At 42.9% G+C, this 19,098-nt stretch overlaps 1 protein-coding gene and 1 long non-coding RNA gene across 6 annotated transcripts in view; one reads left to right on the top strand and one right to left on the bottom strand.

Moving 5' to 3' along the window:
- The window catches only part of HIPK3 (homeodomain interacting protein kinase 3), a 64,092-nt gene extending 53,899 nt beyond the window's left edge, over positions 1-10,193 (bottom strand). The window contains exon 1 of one of the 5 annotated variants that reach the window (XM_081834038.1): positions 9,584-10,193. The gene's annotated coding sequence lies outside the window, so the exon portion shown is untranslated. The other 4 variants (XM_081834042.1, XM_081834040.1, XM_081834041.1 and 1 more) reach the window with 4 other exon arrangements.
- A 3,727-nt stretch (positions 10,194-13,920) lies between these two features.
- LOC309339024 lies at positions 13,921-14,585 on the top strand. Its single transcript, XR_014155141.1, has 3 exons — positions 13,921-14,125; positions 14,186-14,297; positions 14,542-14,585. It is a non-coding gene; the product is annotated as an uncharacterized lncRNA (long non-coding RNA).
- Positions 14,586-19,098: the final 4,513 nt, after the last annotated feature.

The following is a 19,098-nucleotide window of genomic DNA, read 5'->3' as shown; positions in this document are numbered from 1 at the left end:
CCGAGTTATTTGTGGGGCATAGGAATTCGTTTTGTTTGTTTTTTTCAAAATATAGTCTGCCCCCCACAAGGTCTGAGGGACAGTGGACCGGCCCCCCTGCTGAAAAAGTTTGCTGACCCCTGTCCCAGACTCTGAAAACCTCTGAGGGAGACGCTGTTACACATGCCTCTTCGTTCATCCCCCCCCCCCAAAAAAAAACATAGTCCGGCCCACCACATGGTCTGAGGGACAGTGGACAAGCCCATGGCTGAAAAAGGTTGCTGACCCCTGATATAGACAAACAATTCAGTCATTCAATTTGACTAATACAAAAGTTAATGAAATGTAACAAAATAACATTATGGCAGCTCATATTATTCAAGCAGGAATTCTGTATAATCCAAAATTCCTGCTTGTTTGAGGAATGACAAGCCAGACTCTGGTTTGTTTCGTCTGTGGCACAGCAGGCATGGAGAAAGTGCACTGCGGAAACTTTTGAGCAGCATGTGCTAACTAGCATACTGCTCATTCACACTAAACCATAGCTTATCAATAAGGCCTTTGTCAACAATTCAAAACTATTACAGCGCACAATTACAGTGTTTTAAAGCACTTTGGACATCTCTAAATAGCAACTACAGATTGGGGGTGGGAAGGGCAGTGATGGGGAAAGAAGCAGAAACAGAAAAATAGAGAACTACAGCCAGGGCCATAATATGGCTATGGGTCACGCTCGGCAGTGGAAATGTAGTCATGGCAACTTTCAGCAAAAATCCTACCTAAATTGGCAGAGCTACAGAGGGATGCTACACAATTTTTTAGGCACCTATTTCTCCCCTGCTTCCTGTCAAGGACAAACCAGGTGGTGTGTCTGTGCCCCCACAGGGCTCTTACAAAATGAAAAGCAGCCACAGGAGGCTGTGATGAGAAGCAGGGGAATAGGAGAGATGCTGCATAACCCTTTCCACATCAGCTGTTTTTTTCAGCTCAGTGTTTTCTGATTTTCTACTTGTCACTCCCCAGCTCCCAGACCATGGGTAAGGCCTGGCTCAATCGCCTTCTAAATCCAGCCCACGGATGGTCCAGGAATCAGCATGTTTTTACATGAGTAGAATGTGTCCTTCTATTTAAAATGCATCTCTGGGTTATTTGTGGGGCATAGGAATTCGTGTTTTTTTTTTCAAAATATAGTCCGCCCCCCCACACAAGGTCTGAGGGACAGTGGGCTGGCCCCCCTGTTGAAAAAGTTTGCTGACCCCTGTACTAGACTCTGAAAACCTCTGAGGGAGATGCTGTTACACATGCCTCTTGTGTGACTTTTACTCTGGCTCCTAAACACCCCGGGTCCCTTAAGAGGGGAACACTGAGAAAGACGGCAGGCATAACACACACTAAGATAGTACTCAGTGTAGATATAAAGGTAGCTAAAACTTCTCACTTCTTCATTCCTAACACAAGCTTGTTAGCTGGTTAAGGATGGCAGCTGGGATTTTAACCTTGTAAGTTGCCAATCAATAATTTTCCAGAGTATTTACAGTGGTACCTCGGGTTAAGAACTTAATTCGTTCTGGAGGTCTGTTCTTAACCTGAAACTGTTCTTAACCTGAAGCACCACTTTAGCTAATGGGGCCTCCTGCTGCTGCCGCGCCGCCAGAGCACAATTTCTGTTCTCATCCTGAAGCAAAGTTCTTAACCCGAGTTACTATTTCTGGGTTAGCGGAGTCTGTAACCTGAAGCGTATGTAACCTGAGTTACCACTGTACTGGGAAAAGCCTTTCTCCCATTACTACTTAAATAATCTTGGTAACTGATTTGTTTAAAACATAGGAGAATCCTTTTAGAGTTTTTAAAATAAGTTCAGAAAAGCAAACTAACTTGTCCATCTAACCTTTATTTGTGTAGATATACCGTGAACAGAAAGAGACATGCCTGTTAACAAAATTAATTTTCTACAGTTGAGCAAGAGAAAACAACAACAGGATTCTTCAGAGACCTGCTCCAGTCTAGGCCTGTTATACCTGCCTTCACTTTTGCTGCAGGGAATGAAATTCAAGGCATGCTAAAGCAGATAAATTCCAAGCAACACATGTTGAATTGCATGTCATTAAACACATAATACACACAAACATTTCTACTTCATTGTGCAAGTCAACAAGCAGGAAGTATTTCTTCATGCAAATAACTATGCCTGTAGTACATCTATGACAATTCAAGGACTTGCTTTGCCAATAAACAGTCAAAATAAAATGGAGTATCTCAACAGTGCATCCTTTCAAAATACAACATAATACCAACCATGTATGTATGGTAAATATATTAATGCATGTGTTAAGGACAGTGTCCGAAACTCTCATTGTTCTAGGCGCATTTTGCACCAGGGAATTTCGTTAGTGTGAGTACTTTCTGAGCTCTGGACGCAGTACCATGCCTAAGATTTCAGATTAAAACTGCAGAGTGGAAGGAAAGGAGGGCTTTTTTCTGCCTCCCCACTTCCAGCTACTCTCTGAAGACTGGAGAAAAAACGCTGTTAAGAGTATTAAGGAGGTGGGCAGGGGAAGGACTAGACCATGTGAAAAATGAACATAATAGTTTAGCTGCAGTTCATTCATTTTCAGCTTTGTATTCTTGTTATAAAAAAGTGCACCTAGACATTCCATTGTTGTGCCCATACATAACCTAGGTTTAAGGTGCCATTTAGCTTTCAGTTTCTAACACTGGTTAAGGATCATCAAGTCAATGCAGACATTTAACCTTTCCTCTAGAGCAGGGCAGTCCAACACATGGCTCAGGGGCCACATATGGCCCTTGACAACTTTTTATGCCTCTCCCCTCTCCGCAGCCCTCACACTGCCTTCCCAAAGCCAGGTAAGTGAAGTGTTGGGCTTCGGGAAGGAGGCATGAGGGCTCTGACAGTGTTCATGAGTCCTCCAGCTTCCTTCCCAAAGTCTAGTTAATGCTTTCCCAACTTTGGGAAGGAAAAAAGGAATACTCTAGGACCCTGCCAGAGCCTCACACCTCCTTCCCAAATCCAAGCTTACTCAGCTTTAGGAAGGCAGCTGGGGCGAACATGTCAAATTTGGCCTCCTGTTCCCCTTGTTGTGCAACAAGGCACTATGCAGCCCGTGGCTTCCATGTCAAAGTACTCTTGCGGCCCACTTGATATGAAAAGTTGTGCCACCCTGCTCTAGAACCACCCCAAGCTTTATTTACTAAAAACATTTTTTACATCACCTTTCTTAAAGAAACTCACTTTATTTGAAAGATTTCACAACTTTTCTGACACACCCTAATGTTTTAGCAACTGAGAACATTCTTTCCCTAATTTTTCCAAGTCTGTCTTGCCCAAAGGCACACATTAAGTAGATTGAATAATCAGAACCAACGGTTACTAGCTGGAAGGCATTTTGAACTGCTCCAGAAGATGGAGGGACTCATCAAGAGGATCAGTTAAGGTTGCACCACAGAGCCAAGCTATAATCCCACATTAATGGAAGCTTGATGTAAAACACTACATAATTACACACAGTACTCACAGGTGATAGTGTCACATGTTATGCCTCTGTTAAGACCTCTGCCTGATTTTTATAGCAACTCACTACAATGTCATAATGCTGCAATGAATATAGAGGCAAGCCTAGCAGCTGCTTCTAGACCAAGTGACGAGAGGAGAGTGACATGCAGGATACTTCCCTCCCTCCAACCCCCCAAAAAGACAATCTTTTCTATTCCAAAATCATTTCCATATAACAATTGTAGAGTACGCCAACTAAACAGAACTGCAAGTATTCAGGGGACTACTTTTTACTAACAGGGGTTTGTGCCAAAACAAAAACTTATCTGGTAAGTTTCGGAAGGATCTTTCAGTTTGGTAAAAAATGACCATCCAACTTTACACTTTTAAAATAGCTGAATACTTAAAATAAAAGTAGAATGCTTGTACAGCTGGTGCTTGCACTGATCAACTTTAGGATTCTCATAGCTCAATCTTGTATTTCAGGAGCATTCCAGTAACAGGTTCCCTTATCAAAAGAGATTAAATGCAACAGCGATTGAGAAGCAAAGTTACAAAGTGCAAGCAATTGCCAACATATGGTTCATACTCAGACTGCCGCCACCCCCCGCCCAAAGCATCTGTGCAGCTATACTTTTGGGTTTTTTTTTTTTTAATCTTTACAGATTTATTCTAACACACGTTACAACTTCCTGGTAAACGGAGGGTCAAAAGCCAACAAATTATTCAAAATCATACCCGAATCGAAACTGTTATGAAAACTGAAGACATCAAGGGCATGATGCCAGGCACAACTAGTCAGTGCTATTTTAAGTACCATTAACCAGAAACATTGCACTGAACTGTAACGTGGAAAACAACAGCACTTCTCGACTTGACGATGAGAAGGTAATTAGGGAGTGACATAATTGTGTCTTAATTTATACGGGAGGAAAATACTGGAGACAAAACAAGTAGCAGTACCTGATATTATGAGACAAGGGACAGAAAGAAAGCATAACAGGCTTCTAAAAAGCCGCCACTGGTAAATAAGATCTGCTTCCAGGCAACTGGCAAAGGAACTTGTGTAAACAATAACATTATTTATATATTTATTTCCTTTTCAGGCTCTCATGGAACGAACCTTCACGTGCAGGAGGAAAGGCTGGCAGGCTAATAACTTCTGCAATACAAATAGTAGTTCCAAAAGTTATAATAGGCAGAAAGGCTTAAGCAGCCTTTCCTATCTATTCTTCCTCCCCAAGCAGCCTGCACCAGCCTGCTTTAACGTTAAAGAAAACACAAATAAATCTTTCAAAGATATCTTTACGTGGTGCTGGCCTGCTTGTTTCAAGTCTGCATTTAGTTGTAATCTGTCCTGGGCTCAATGTGGTGGACACGTTTATAAATAAAATAAAATCAATAAGAAAAGTTCTGGGCACTTAGCATTCAAGTATAGGAACTTGCTTAGTGTTCTTAACATGTGCAAAAAAAAAGTAGTGCCAAAAAGACACCCTTAAATTACAACACACACACACACACACACACACCCAGTCTAAGCAAACATAGATCCTGTAGCACAAAAATGGATGTGGACTTCATGGTCAGAGTTTTGGATTAGTCTTCAAGGTAAGTTTAAGGGAGCTATTTACCGTAGTTACAATTTATTGGTTGAATATTACTATTTAGGCTTGTTCAGGAAATACAACTTAAAAAACTAAACACTTGTTTTACATCAGTTATTTAAACCAACCATTTTTTCTTAGGAATTTAAATCACATTGATCTCTTTACACATCATTGCCTCTGGGTTGACAACTAGGATGCCACTCAACATGTTAGTTTAGGTCCAGGGGTGTTTTTCTGGCCCCTACTTAAGGCATTTGACATATGGTTTGTGGGAGGGGGAGGAGAGTAAATGAATGATTGTCACTGAATTACGAAAAGTTATAGAGCATTAAAGGTAAAGGTAAAGAGGACCCCTGACCATTAGGTCCAGTCGTGGCCGACTCTGGAGTTGCGACGCTCATTTCGCTTTATTGGCCAAGGGAGCCGGCGTACAGCTTCCGGGTCATGTGGCCAGCATGACTATGCCACTTCTGGTGAACCAGAGCAGCGCACAGAAATGCCGTTTACCTTCCACCGGAGCGCTACCTATTTATCTACTTGCATTTTGACGTGCTTTCAAACTGCTAGGTTGGCAGGAGCAGGGACCGAGCAACGGGAGCTCACCCCATCACGGGGATTCGAACCGCCGACCTTCTGATCAACAAGTCCTAGGCTCTGTGATTTAACCCACAGCGCAACCCACTGTCTTAAAGGACAAGGACAAGTAACTGAAATAGTTTCTTTCTCAGCCTTCCTCAAATCCAAGCAAATGCCTATGTATGACTTTCACTTCATCAAATTCAACCAAGTTAAATGTAAAATTTGTTTCAGAATTTCCTACCGACTAAGCATTCTGGAAAGTAACCACTTAGCAGCCCACCTTCAACTATGTTTGCTCAGAAGTCAGTCTTATTGAAAGGGGGTTAGTCAGCAGTGGGGAACCTTTTTCAGTCTCTGGGGGAAGCATATCAGTAATGGGGAAGCCCAGAGGCAAAAATATGCAAAGCTGCAGGTGCAACTCTTCCTTTTGTACATTGGGCTACACATTCTAGCTACACAAAATGAGAGATTTCTATATGTGCACCCTCACCTTCCCATTTACACAAGCAAGAGGCATTATCACATTTCAGACAGGCAGACAGGCAAAAGCACTTGAAGGTGGCAAGAAGCAGGGCCAATGGGGGGGGGGTGGCCCAACAAAAGAACATAGCCTAGGGATGCTTGCAAGGGCTGGAGGACTGCATTCAGTTCCCAGGCCAGAGGCTCCCCACCCCAGACAACATCATACTTAAGTCTATGCATTTCAAGGTGCCCACTCTGAAGTACAACTTAATCAGATACCACCCTCTGAGTTTTCAACCACTTACTCTTGTAAACCGCCCAGAGTGGCTGGGGAAACCCAGCCAGATGGGTGGGGTATAAATAATAAAATTATTGCTATTATTATTACCGTCCTTATGTATGTCATTAGTTTGCATACAAAAACTTTTTGAACTATAAAAAGATAAGATTGTCCACTAATACTTACATCAACAAAAATATGATTACAGAGTTTGAGAAGCTTCCAAACATTACAAATAATTATTAGGTTGCAAGCCTATACCCACTTATGTGGGAGTAAGCCTCACTGAACTGACTTCTGAGTAGACAGGTACAGGGTTGTACTGTTTTTCTAAGTCAAACAATATAGGCTAGAGTTCTTATTTATAGACTATATAGTTCATGTATAGTTACCCATAATAATAATAAGCTCGAGGAGGTCAGCTATATGTGACCAATGTAATATTTTTTCCATGGAATCATTACCTTTTAAGAGAACTTGGCTCATTCACAAACTCTATACTAGAGCCATGACCTAGTTACGTGCTTCTTAATCTGTGTGCGCAATGACACGCTTTATTAATATTAGGCACTTTAGCACTACAGAAGAAATAGTCTGATGTTAACACTGCATTTACAAAAGGTCTCCAACAAGCCAAACTTCTAAAAGCTGTCAGAACATCTTTACTCCTCGTCACGCGTATGAAACTAAAATTCAAACAAACAATGAGCCTTATTATAGCTTGAGTAGTTTCAGTTAATACTATACTCGGCATCATAACTGCCTACTATGATGAAGAAAAGAGCATCATGACTTTTTAATTAGTTTTCTAAGAAGGGCTATACACAGATGTCAAGATTTTATTTCCACAAAAATAAGATTCCAATAGCCTATTTAGTGTCATACAAGAATCCAACAACTATCAAGAAAAGTACACAGGGAATGCCAAAAATCATTGTTCTTGATTTGTTAATTTAGAAAAGGAATAGACGTGAACACCACAAAACAAAGAGCCAATGATTAACAGTACATTTTATATAGCACTTAGTGCATAGTCATGGCTTAAAATAAGTGCATTTACAAAATTAGCTACATGCATATCCAAGTACTGTATCTGGTTTCACAAGGCACATGAGAATAAGACACCAATATCTCTGGCCAAGAGAACTCAACATTTTTAGCCTACAAAACATGCACAAAATCTCTACCCAAAGTTAAATTTAGATGAATATGTTTTTAGAAAGAGAAAAATAATGTAAATGTCATAGTACATTGGAGTGAAATCCTAGCCCCACTTACTTGGGAGTAAGTCCCACTGAATTCAACAGGACTTACTTCTGAGTAGACATGATTAGGATTGCCCCCTAAATCTGGTTGAAAATGTGACAAGTTGTTAGTTATCCAAACAAGTGTTTGGGTATAAAGCTGCTGTACTAAAAGCACTGGAATCCTGTAACAGATCTCAAACTTTAATGTTTATTTAATCAAGTTATTTAAAATCTAAAAATCAATAAACCTTGACTACACACGGTTCTTGTTCAAATCAGTATCTAGCTTGTCACCAAGCAACAAAAAACGACAAACTAAAATGCTAGATAAAGTAAACAGTATCGTTTCACAGTACTTCATTTTACAGTGAATAAACTATATCACAATATGAAGGGGAAAAACAAAACACAAAAACCAGCATTTCACTTAAAAGAAATCAAGGACTAAGTGATTATTAGTTTTAAATTCTACATCAACTTTAAGCCCCTGTAGCTCTGAATTACTGGCAGTATCAAATGTTCACTTCACGTACCATTTTAAGTTGGCGTTTCCCCTCTCTGACATGGAAATAGACATTACTTTCCCAAAACTACAGTTGCAAATTACCCCTGAGTCCCAAAGGAAAGCAATAATCCCTTGTAACTAGAGTAGCTTGCGACCACGCCTTCCTGCTGCCCTAGCAAGTTGCAAGCGGAGCAGTCGTGTCACATTTCTTCTTTCATATCCAGAGATCCTAAAGGTTAGTTTTACAGAGGCCCGAACAGGCTTATCTAGCAAAAGTGCAAACGGGTGAGAGACACACAAAAGAGAAAATTCTGGTTGCCAAAGGAAAAGACCGCCACAGAAAGCAAGAATGGGAGCGATACTACGAAATGGAGCTGAACTATTTATATACAAGCACAGTACTAATCTGTTGGCTCTCAGAGCTGTTGGTGGCAGCAAGCCTCACTATCTTCCTAATTCGACTTCGTCAATTTATACTGGAAAAAAAGGCAACATAGGAAATGTGGGTTTTGTTTTTGTTTTAAAAAATGTGGATCCGTCTTCAGCATTTAAAAGCCTTTTTTTTTTCCTGAGTCACCAGCTTAATCCGATGGAGCAAGAAGATGTGCGAAGGTTAAGCCCCCATGTCAGGCAGCAGTTGACTTGTAAAAAGAAGTGCGCCAGGACTCAACCCTGTTTTGGAAATCATGCCCTTACCTTGCAACCAGTCCTCCTGGTCCCAGAATCACGGGGACCTGGTGCGGGTGTACAATATAAATAGAACTCTGCACATGCTCGCGGGTACTCTCGTACTATTTCTTCTATCCCAGCTCTCAGATCCGGTAGGCAATTAGAGAGGCTCCTAGATAGCCCTAACTCAACGTCTAGCTGCAAATAAAACTCGGGATGTACAGCCAGTTAGTTCCCTTGGCACTTGCAATCCACGCACAATTCTTCGGAAGTCCCAAAAGGGATTGACTTCCGAGAAAACCTGCCTTCCTTTTCCCCTTTTTGGAGGGGAGGGGGGTGGTAAAGCCTCCCAAACAAATCCTGGTTCCGGAAAAAGGGCAGCTGACGGCGAGAAAACCTGACCTGCCTCACTTTCCCGGACCGATCCTACAGGATTCGCCCTACAGTAGCCCAAGATCGGGGCGCCCCCAGCTCCTTATGTCGAAGCCAGGGGTATGTAGGGGGACGGGGATCCACTGCCAGTTCAGAGGTGGAGAGATCTTTTTACCCAAAAGGGGGGGAGGGAATTAAAATGCTTTTTTATTTGGTTACCTTGTTCAGCCCCCTCGGTTTTTGTTCACAACAACTCCCAAAACATAGTGGCGGGCAGGGGAGGGACGGGGGGGGCGTTTCAGCTTGGCTCTGCCCGCTCAGCGGGGAAGAAGGGTCGCTCGGTCACTCGCTCGCCTCCTCCCAGCCTCTCACCTTCACAGATCCGGCAGCGCTACAGTCCCCGCCGCCGCCGCCACTGCAGCAGCCCTCGGCATGACCAGAGCGCTACTACCAGGAGGCGCCTCCCAGGCCGGGCTCAGCCTCTGGCTGCGGCTGCTGCTGCTGCTGCTGTTGCCGCCGCCTCCTCGGCCGCTGCCATCTTGTCCTGGCGGCTGAGAGGAACGCGCCCCAGCTCAGCCCGCTCAGCTCCCCGGGCCTCCGCCTCATCTTCCCGGGGAGGGATCCAGCCTGCTGCCTCCGCCGCCGCCTCCGCCGCCGCCGCCACTCCTGCAGCCGCCGCTTCCTCCGCCGCCGCCCACTTCGGCGGCTCTCCCCGCTGCTGCTTGGGTTGCGGGGCCTGGGGGCAGCGGGCACAGCTGCCTCCGTCGTTGTCCCGCCGCTGCTGCCGCCCCCTTTGCTCCTGAGGCTGTGAGGAAGCCTCAGCCCCGCTCCGACATGTCTCTGTTCCGTTTCCAGCCTGCGGGGCCCTCCTGACGAGAATAGGCGGGCCGCCCTCTTCCGCAGCTGCAGCGCCACCGGCTGGTTTCTGCCGGCCTCCTGGCTGGAAATCAGACCTCTAAACCCGCCTCTTTCTCTGGGAAAGGAGCGCGCGTCCTTCGCCTTGCTTTGGCAGAGGCCCTGCTCTCGCCTAGCAGCACCTCTGTAGGCGAGCGACAGCGCCGAGAAGCAGGTCAACGAAATAAAAATGGGGAGGGAGCGCCGTTACATGCAGATCACCGGGCGTCGTCTTCTGGCCAGACACCTGCAGCCTGACTAACTCGCTGGGCGCCTTTAGTCAGAAAAAAGAAAAACCCTACCAAGCTCAGTAGGGCTTACTTCCATCTAAAGCAGTGGTTCCCAACCTTTTTTTGACCATGCCCCACCTAGGCATTTCTAAAATCCTGATGCCCTCCACCTGTTCACGTGGAGGAAGACATTAACTCTTAATAACTCATTCTCAATTGCCCCCCTTCAAAATCAAATTGCCCCTCTGTTGGGAACAACGGATGTATCTAGAATTGCACCACAAAGCCTGAAAAGCACACTCTGGCCATGCGCCATGCACATTTGTGCATTCCCAAGTGTGCAATAAACTTGAATCTTACACTGGCCCCACTTTGCATTTGCAAATGGTTCTTGTGGGCCATATACATGGGCATAGCCAGGATTTTATTGGGGGTGCAGGACTTGGTTTAGGGGGACCAGGACTTTTGTTATGGGAGGCAGAACTGACCTGATTGGTCGATTAGAAGAGTACTTATATTGTTTTACTTGATGGGGGGGCAGATGATCCCCCCCTTGGCTACGCCCATTTTCATTTACTTTGGCTCCAGTGTGTTCCCACCGCTGGTGTTTGAAGCTGAGTACACTTGACTTGAACAGCAATCCATATTTATCCTGTAGTTTCTTGAGGCGCTACCCCTCAAACCAACTTCCAACCTGTTCAAAAAGGTAAGCTGAGGTGGGTACATTTAAGACAGTGGACGACACATGGGCAGATAGCAGCTTCAGCAAACAGGAGATCAGCACACAGAAACAAATCGGGTGAAGACATCCCCACTACCTCTCAACTGTGTACAGAAATGTAAGAATGTGAACTGAAACACTGAGAAAAATCAACCTCACTGCATCCTAAGCCACTGATGTGTGCATAGCCCCAATTTTACACTGGTTCTATACACTGTGAGCTGAAAGTTGTTCAAGCTTCCATTTGCACTGGAAATATTTACTTATTCAAGTTCTATTAAGTTCATTAGTTCTGCAGCTAGAGAGTATCCTTGTTGACTTGTTTGTAGTCCATGATGAAGTTTAGAAGAAGGAATTGGCCACTCAGTGGTACCAAAAATAAAGCTAGAAAGTTAGCTTCCCATTCATGTCAGTGACACACAAGCTGTGCAGTACATGAGGACCCACTTACTCTGGAAAGCCCACCAAACAGAAATTTAAAATTATCATATATTAATTTCCTTGTAAGCAGCAGTTATACAAAAACGTTGGTTGGTTGTTATTCATTCGCTGATAGAAGCATGGCAAGTCTTAAACTTTGAAAATGTTTGAATTTATTGGTGTTTTTTAAAAAAGCAGGGTGCAGTCCAAACCCATCAGTTGCACTAGTATAGTGTGTGTGTGTGTGTGTAGGGTCAGAGATCTCCCTCTGCCCAGCTCCCCGGCAGCATGAGCTATAGTGCTATAGGTGCAGTGGTGGCTACACCAGTCCTCCATGCTCAGATAGGATTTGGATTTGTCTACCAATTGTTGCAGGACTTAAATATAACTTGGCCATATCTATTAATATCCCATATAAACATGCACCTACATTCTGAAGACAGGTATTTGTATTTATTTATATTTCTTAATCTCATAATCACGTTTCATCTGCATTACTAGATACTGGTGCATAATCAAATTAGATTGGGGTACATAAATATTTCATACAAGGGCCTACAACAAAATATGCCTGGAACTGATAAACTAAACAGGATATACCAACAGCTACACTAAAATATACAAATCCATCATACCTCTTGTTCCTTTTGGAGCATAAGCAAAGGTAAAACAGTGGGCTGGCGTGTGTTCTTTGTTCAGTTTAAATGTATGCGCTGTTCTTATATGGATGAATAAGACAGAAAAGTTAATTACCAGGTATTTACTAGAGCTAATCTCAAGCACCTGGGTGCTATAAACAAGAGCAGAGTCTTCATTGCTCATAGCCATTGCTACTAATATCTTCCACTCTAGGTTCTGTGCTAAACACCATGTTTCTTTTGGGGCCCATGTTGACCGCTTACACTGTGTTCCCTACTGCAAGCCCAAACAGACATGTTTTTGTTTTTTTATATCATTCCAAAGGGCAGTTTACAAGAGGAATAGAACAACTAAAATGTAAATACAAATAATAGACAAAAAACCACAATGTCATAAAAGTATAAAACAAACTGCAAGATTTAAGTTGCATTTATGGCTGTACTGTTTACATATCATACATAATACATATCAGATGAAGGGCAGTAAACAAAATTAATAAAAATAATAATACATTTATATCATAGTTTTTCCCCAAGGATTCTGGGAATTGTAGTTTATCCCTCACTGAATTATAATTTCCAGTGTTCTTAACAAACCACAGTTCCCAGGATTCTTGGGTGGATGTGCTTTATCTGTATGGTGTGTATGCATCCTACAAAGTTTAAGAAAACGAACAAGGTACTGGTATTTACCAGGCAGTGAATGGACAACGAGGGTGGTGCCTGCTGACAAATCACACTGGGACTGCCTGAAGCAGAGCCCCAACGCCACCCGCCATCTCCCGGTTTGGATCAAAACTTTAAAAAGCATTGCTGCGCTTTTCAGACACCCATCCCTACCTCCACATAGTTAAGCTATAGGAGGCAGTGATGGCCACCAACCTGGACAACTTTTAAAGACAAATTCTTAAGGCTACCAATGGCTGTTAACCATAATGGCTATGTTCTGCCTCCACAGCTGGAGGCACTTATGCTTCTGAATACCAGTTTCTGGAAACCACAGGAGGGGAGAGAGCTCCTGTGCTGAGGTCCTTCTTACAGGTTTTCCATAGACATCTGGTTGGCCACTGTGAGAACAGGATGCTGGAGCAGATGGGCCATTGGACGGATCCAGCAGGCTCTTCTTGGGCATGGCATGGCAGGTCAGCCCTGCCTTCATCAGCTTATTGCCCTGCTAAAACTCACCAGGAGCAGCCTTTCACAAGAAGAGATTGCAATGATGACAAATTCAGCAGTGATATTAAGAGGCTTACTACATGCCATGCCTCACTTTGCCCTACCAGGTCTTTCCTCTCGGTCAGCTCCCAGTTAAATTATCTGACTAAGAGGTAAGATTTTTTTTTCTTTACCCAACAGAGGCTTTTTACACATGAATGCTCTTCAGAGAGGAAGGGCTGAAGGACAGAGAAGCTAAATTACTCACCTATTGCAAAACATGCAAAGATAGTGCCAGGAATTAGCTCGCCTGAGACCTTGTTTTCAGCAAAACAAGCTGTCAGAGGTCTCTGATTTTCAGAGAAATCCCTGATTTGGAACCTCTCCACTTTAGCTCATCTCCATGCAAGATCCCTTACTTTTGCAATTTTATCTGACATCCTTACTTCTGAAGCATCATTCATGTAATGCTTTCGGCTTTCTGCTCTGAAGTGAATGACTGTCATTCCTAAAAAAAACAATAGGCCTTTTGAGAAATTGGTTTTTTCCCCTCTAACCATAGTATGTTCACAAGCTGCTTCCTTTTGAAGAAGACCAGGGCTCTGATATACACCCATTTTTAAAAATGACTTACTTTCAGTGGGGGGGGGGAGTGTGCTAGCCAAGTTTTTAGCCCCAAGTGAAGCCTCCAGAGAGGATCCCAGACTGTGTGTGTGTGTGCGCAAATGTGCATGTGGGGTGCCAGACTGGGTCTTTGACCTAGGTGAAATAAAGCTTAGTTTCACCCCAGCTTTCAGTCATATGAGCACTAAATAAACCAGCACTTACAGTATACCAGCATGCCTCTGAATACACAGTGGGGTGTAGGGAGGAACTAGGGAAACTGTTATGTTCCTGCCCTGCTTGTAGACTTCAGCATCTGGCTAGCCACACTTTTGGAAACTTGGATACTGCACAAAATGAAAGCGATGATCCAACAGACTAGATTTTCTTACGTTCCTTTGATGGGACGATGTATGAATGTGTGAGTGCTCCAGTACAGTGGTACCTCAAGTTACATATGCTTCAGGTTACATACGCTTCAGGTTACAGACTCCGCTAACCCAGAAATAGTACCTCGGGTTAAGAACTTTGCTTCAGGATGAGAACAGAAATCGTGCAGCGGCGGCACAGCGGCAGCAGGAGGCCCCATTAGCTAAAGTGGTGCATCAGGTTAAGAACAGTTTCAGGTTAAGAATGGACCTCCAGAACGAATTAAGTAGTTAACCCAAGGTACCACTGTACTACACTGAGCTTCCACAGACACTATTAACTAGCGCCTCTAGTTAATGGAGCGCCTCTAATAATCTAGCTGCTCCAACTGCCAAAACACCCACAACTATAGAGCCATAGAAACCAAAGATTCCAATCTATCTAGTTTGAAATGCATAAATCCAGATCACATATTGCACACTGGGTCATAAACATAACAATTCCCTACTATATCTTGTTCTCAGCCAGGGTTTCCAATCTTGAAAATACAACCCATTACTATGTTGTAATTCCTCTGACTAAAGTGTAATATATGATGATCCTACATGCATGTATAAACACAGCAGTTCACATGCATGCAGGACTTGTCTTGTGCCAGAATACTGTTAATGTGTGAAGTGGACTTGCAGGTAGTTAACAAGTGATACAGCAGTTGATTCTGCCCCCACACCCAGCCTTTCAATGCATTATTATGAGTGCAGGACAGACTCTAATCCACATTTACTTCTAAAAATTCTATATGAGAGAAGAGGGATGTGATCTTAAATATGCAGCAAAGAACTCTCAGAAGGTATTTTGGCAGGTCTGGGGACAATTTTCTGATCATTCTGTTTGGAATGATCTAAATGGCAGTCACAGTGCACTTTTCGGAGAAATATCCTGTCACATCTGACTTGGATCCAGAGAAAAGTGTTTGTGTGTGCATGCATGCATTGTATGACAGTGAGTAAGTGGCATGCTTTTGTGCGCGCACACCGTGGTCCCAGGACATGGATCTTTGGGGGTCCAGGAAGCTGCTACGGAAAGGAGGGAAGTTGCCCTTCTTTAGGTCCAAGCTGTGGTATCTAAAGCTTCCCTGTTACTGTGCAGCACAGAGGCCAAACACTGGGATATTTCATCACCCTGCTTTTATGCCCATAAACCACTTCCTACCACCAACACCCCTTCTCTTAACAGGGCTTGATCCATCCAGGTTCTTGCCCAATGGGAGATTTACATAAGTTTGTGGTAAATAAAGTAATACTTTAAAAATTCATACAGTATTAGACCTTTCTGGAAAAAAAGCTCTCAAGATGACTAAGAAAATCCCTTAACAATTCCTTTGTTATTCCTGCTCATTTAAAACATAGCAAACTGTAACTAGTTTGCCAAGTGATTATTACCCCTCATTTTCTAAAGAAAGCTAATGAGTAACCATGTTCATGTGCGCACATTTATAGGCTGGCAGGAAGCTCGGTAAATATCCACTAAGTCAGAAAATAGCTCCTAAGGTGTGTTTTTTTATCCATTAGAAATGAAAACAACAACCCACTGCAAACCATTTATGCTTCTTTGTTTTCAAAACAAGGATTCTGGAAAGAGCATGCAGTTTCAGACCAACATTTACTGGGCTTGGTTTACAAGAAAATTCATACTCCCAGAATTAACTTTTTAAAAACTGGTATTACAAGTTTATTTTCAGGTAGGCAAACAACCAACATATATTTCCTTGAGTTGGTATATATATCCCCACACCTCCCCATGCTTAGTTTGTTATCATTATTTTCATTCCTACAAAGTTTTTTTTGGGGGGTTTACAAATACAACGCCAATCGCCACCCCCACCTCGTTGTGCTAGGACAATACTCAGCACTTCTTACTTTCAAGGTCACCTCCTTCACAAAGGAGTTGGGTATGTTTAGCCTGGAGTAGAGAAGACTAAGAGGTGATATGAAAGCCATCTTCAAATATCTAAAGGGCTGTCACATGGAAGAGGGAGCAAGCTTGTTTTCTGTTGATCCAGAGCATGGGACCCAAACCAATGAATTCAAATTACAAGAAAAGAGATTCAGACTAAACATTAGGGGAAACCTTTTAATGGTAAGAGCTGTTGGGCAGCAGAACAGATTCCCTCGGAAGGTGGTGGAATTCTCCTTCAGTGGAGGTTTATAAATAGAGGTTGAGTCACAGAATTGTAAAGTTGGACGGGACTGCAAGGGTCATCTAGTCCAACCCCCTGCATTGCAGGAATATTTTGTCCAATGTGGGGCCTGAATCCATGACCCTGAAATTAAGTCTCATGCTCTACAGACTGAGCTGTGATTCCAATGCCTGCACCACAGAATTGGGCCCTTGGGGTCCCTTTCCAACTCTACAGTTCTTTTATTTTTCTATGAACTGTTCTGTGCTTAGAGCTTCTCAGGAGGGAAGGAAAAGGATTATAACAGGGCAAAGCCTTTCCCATCAATTAATGCCATTATTATGTTGCCTTCAGCAAAGTGGGTGCAAAAATTCCCATGCCACTGTGGTGTCTATTGTGTGATCTTGTTCTAATATTTTCTAATAGTGTTAACATTCAGGAATGAATGATCCTAGTCAGATCTTTCATCAGAGTGGAATGATCTACTGTTAAAATACTATTTAGGAAAGAAAGGCCACGTGGAACAGTTGGATATACAGCTTGTTTCCTGGACTCGTTACAGCGGATTGAATTGCACTAATAAATATCGGTGGCAAATAAGCATTAACGATCCAGTAAGAGTTGTTTGTGAATGTAAATATTGGAATAAATAAGAAAAGCCTGCTAAATTGTTCAGAATCTGGTGCAAAGTGAATAGTTCTTAGCAAGAGGTCCCATTCATTTTAGTAAGCTACTCACCAAGACCATTAGAGAGTACTGTGCATCACTATGCAAAAGGCCTGGTTTGATCAGAGAACTATTATAACCTACTTAGTTCATTAGCACAACCCAAATACACAGTTCTAACATATCCAGCAGGGATGTGTCACTCAATTAAGAATGTCACAAGAGTCTTAGTAAGGCATGGTAAGGAAGACTTAAAAGAGCGGTGTACTGAAGCAAGTGGCTCTGACCTGATGGGAGGCATAATTATAAAAGTAAATAAATTAATAGCTAACTACAAAGGGGAAATTAGTGCAGATGGATAACCATCATTTCCCACTTTAAATCCTTTCTGAAGTGCTAATCACTGGTGTAGAAAGCATCACAGTAAAGATGGGAAGTGTTGAAACAGCAATTAATATGTGGAAATGAAGAGATAAGCTTCTCCCCCCCCCCCCTTCCCAGAACATTCTGTAACAAGACCACAAGGCACCTGGTCTAACAGGTTGCTTCTCCTTGTTTTGCATTCTATTTTTTTTATTCTACCGAAGCCGTGAATCTAACCATTTCCATCTAGCAATTTGATATGGCAACTGGATCCTTATGGAACAGGTGGGAGATTCTTCTCACGTGTAAGCAAACTGCTCATTGTAAAAGACATCCCACATTTGTTCTCTCCTGCCTTTCTCCTCTTTCCCTAGCTTTGTGAAGCCCACCTGTTTATACATTTCAAGCCTTAGAGAACAGGCAGCATTGGGTTGAATGAGGAAAATTTGAAAGGTACAGTTGCAGGATCATTTGAAAGGTACAGTTGCAGGTGTACAACCTATGGCATAATCCTTAGACATGTTTAATGGGATCACTCCTAGAAACATATACATGTATCACAATTCTGCTCATGTTAACTTGGAAGTACATACTATTGTTTGATAGATTCAGTCATTTAGCGTGTTACTTTAAATATGTGCTTTGAATAAAGTCCCATGATGTTCAGTAGGGTAGAAATGGAAAACCTGTGGTGTTCAGATGCTGTTGGATTCCCATCAGCCCCAGCCAGCTTCGCCAGTGGTCAAGGATTATGGGAGCTGTAATACAACAACATCCAGGGGGTGACATGTTTTCCCATGGATTTAGGGGAGTGAAGTGGGTTCAGTCACACTGTTTGGAGCCTAGGTGCTGCTGCACGGGACTCTGCTCTGAAATTTCAGATCCCAAAGTCCACCATTGGTGTGGTCTTAGGCTCAAATCCTTACAATACAGTTTCTGGGTGACTAATTGGAAGTACTGTAATGAATTTTGCTATTGAAGAGGCATGCATAAGATTGTGCATGTGTTAGTCCTTTATTTCTTTTCGTTCACTCCCAGTTGCTCAATTCACAACCACAAGGAACAAATGTCACTATTATACATATGCATTTTTGCTTAAATACATAATTGCAACACACATTGCATTTTGCAAAGTCAGTTCCTTTTGGCAAAGGACAAAAATAATGTTGTGATACAAGCTTTGGATAGCATTCAGGTAAGCTTTTCTCAGACTATACCTATTGAGATTAATTTAGTCATGTTCATTAATTTGATTGGGTCTACTCTGAGTAAAACATGTTTGAATGCCACCCTCTAAACTTGGCACAAGCAGGGGTGGGGTGTGGATTAGGAATTTGGCCTTCTTATGTGTGCTTTTTTCATATGCAAGTCTCACTGAGTTCACTTGGAGAGATATTCCAGCGAACTCATTTAGAATTGCAGCAATGAAGCCAATCCTATGTGTGACTGAACATATGAAGCTGGGGCACTCCATTTCCCCCCCCCCCCACGCTACTGGTTCCGCCAGCATAGTATTGTGAAATAAGATTGGCAGAAACTCTCAGGAGTGTCAGACAGAGGTCTTTCTTAGTCCTATTACGTCATCTGACATCCATTGACCTGAAGGTTTGGAAATTTGAGCCTGGGGGCTTTCCACGTGTGCTCTACCA

Source organism: Podarcis erhardii, assembly GCF_964252035.2.
Source record: "Podarcis erhardii genome assembly, chromosome: 1".
In the NCBI taxonomy this organism is placed as follows: domain Eukaryota; kingdom Metazoa; phylum Chordata; class Lepidosauria; order Squamata; family Lacertidae; genus Podarcis; species Podarcis erhardii.
This window is presented reverse-complemented; position numbering and strand designations above follow the sequence as displayed.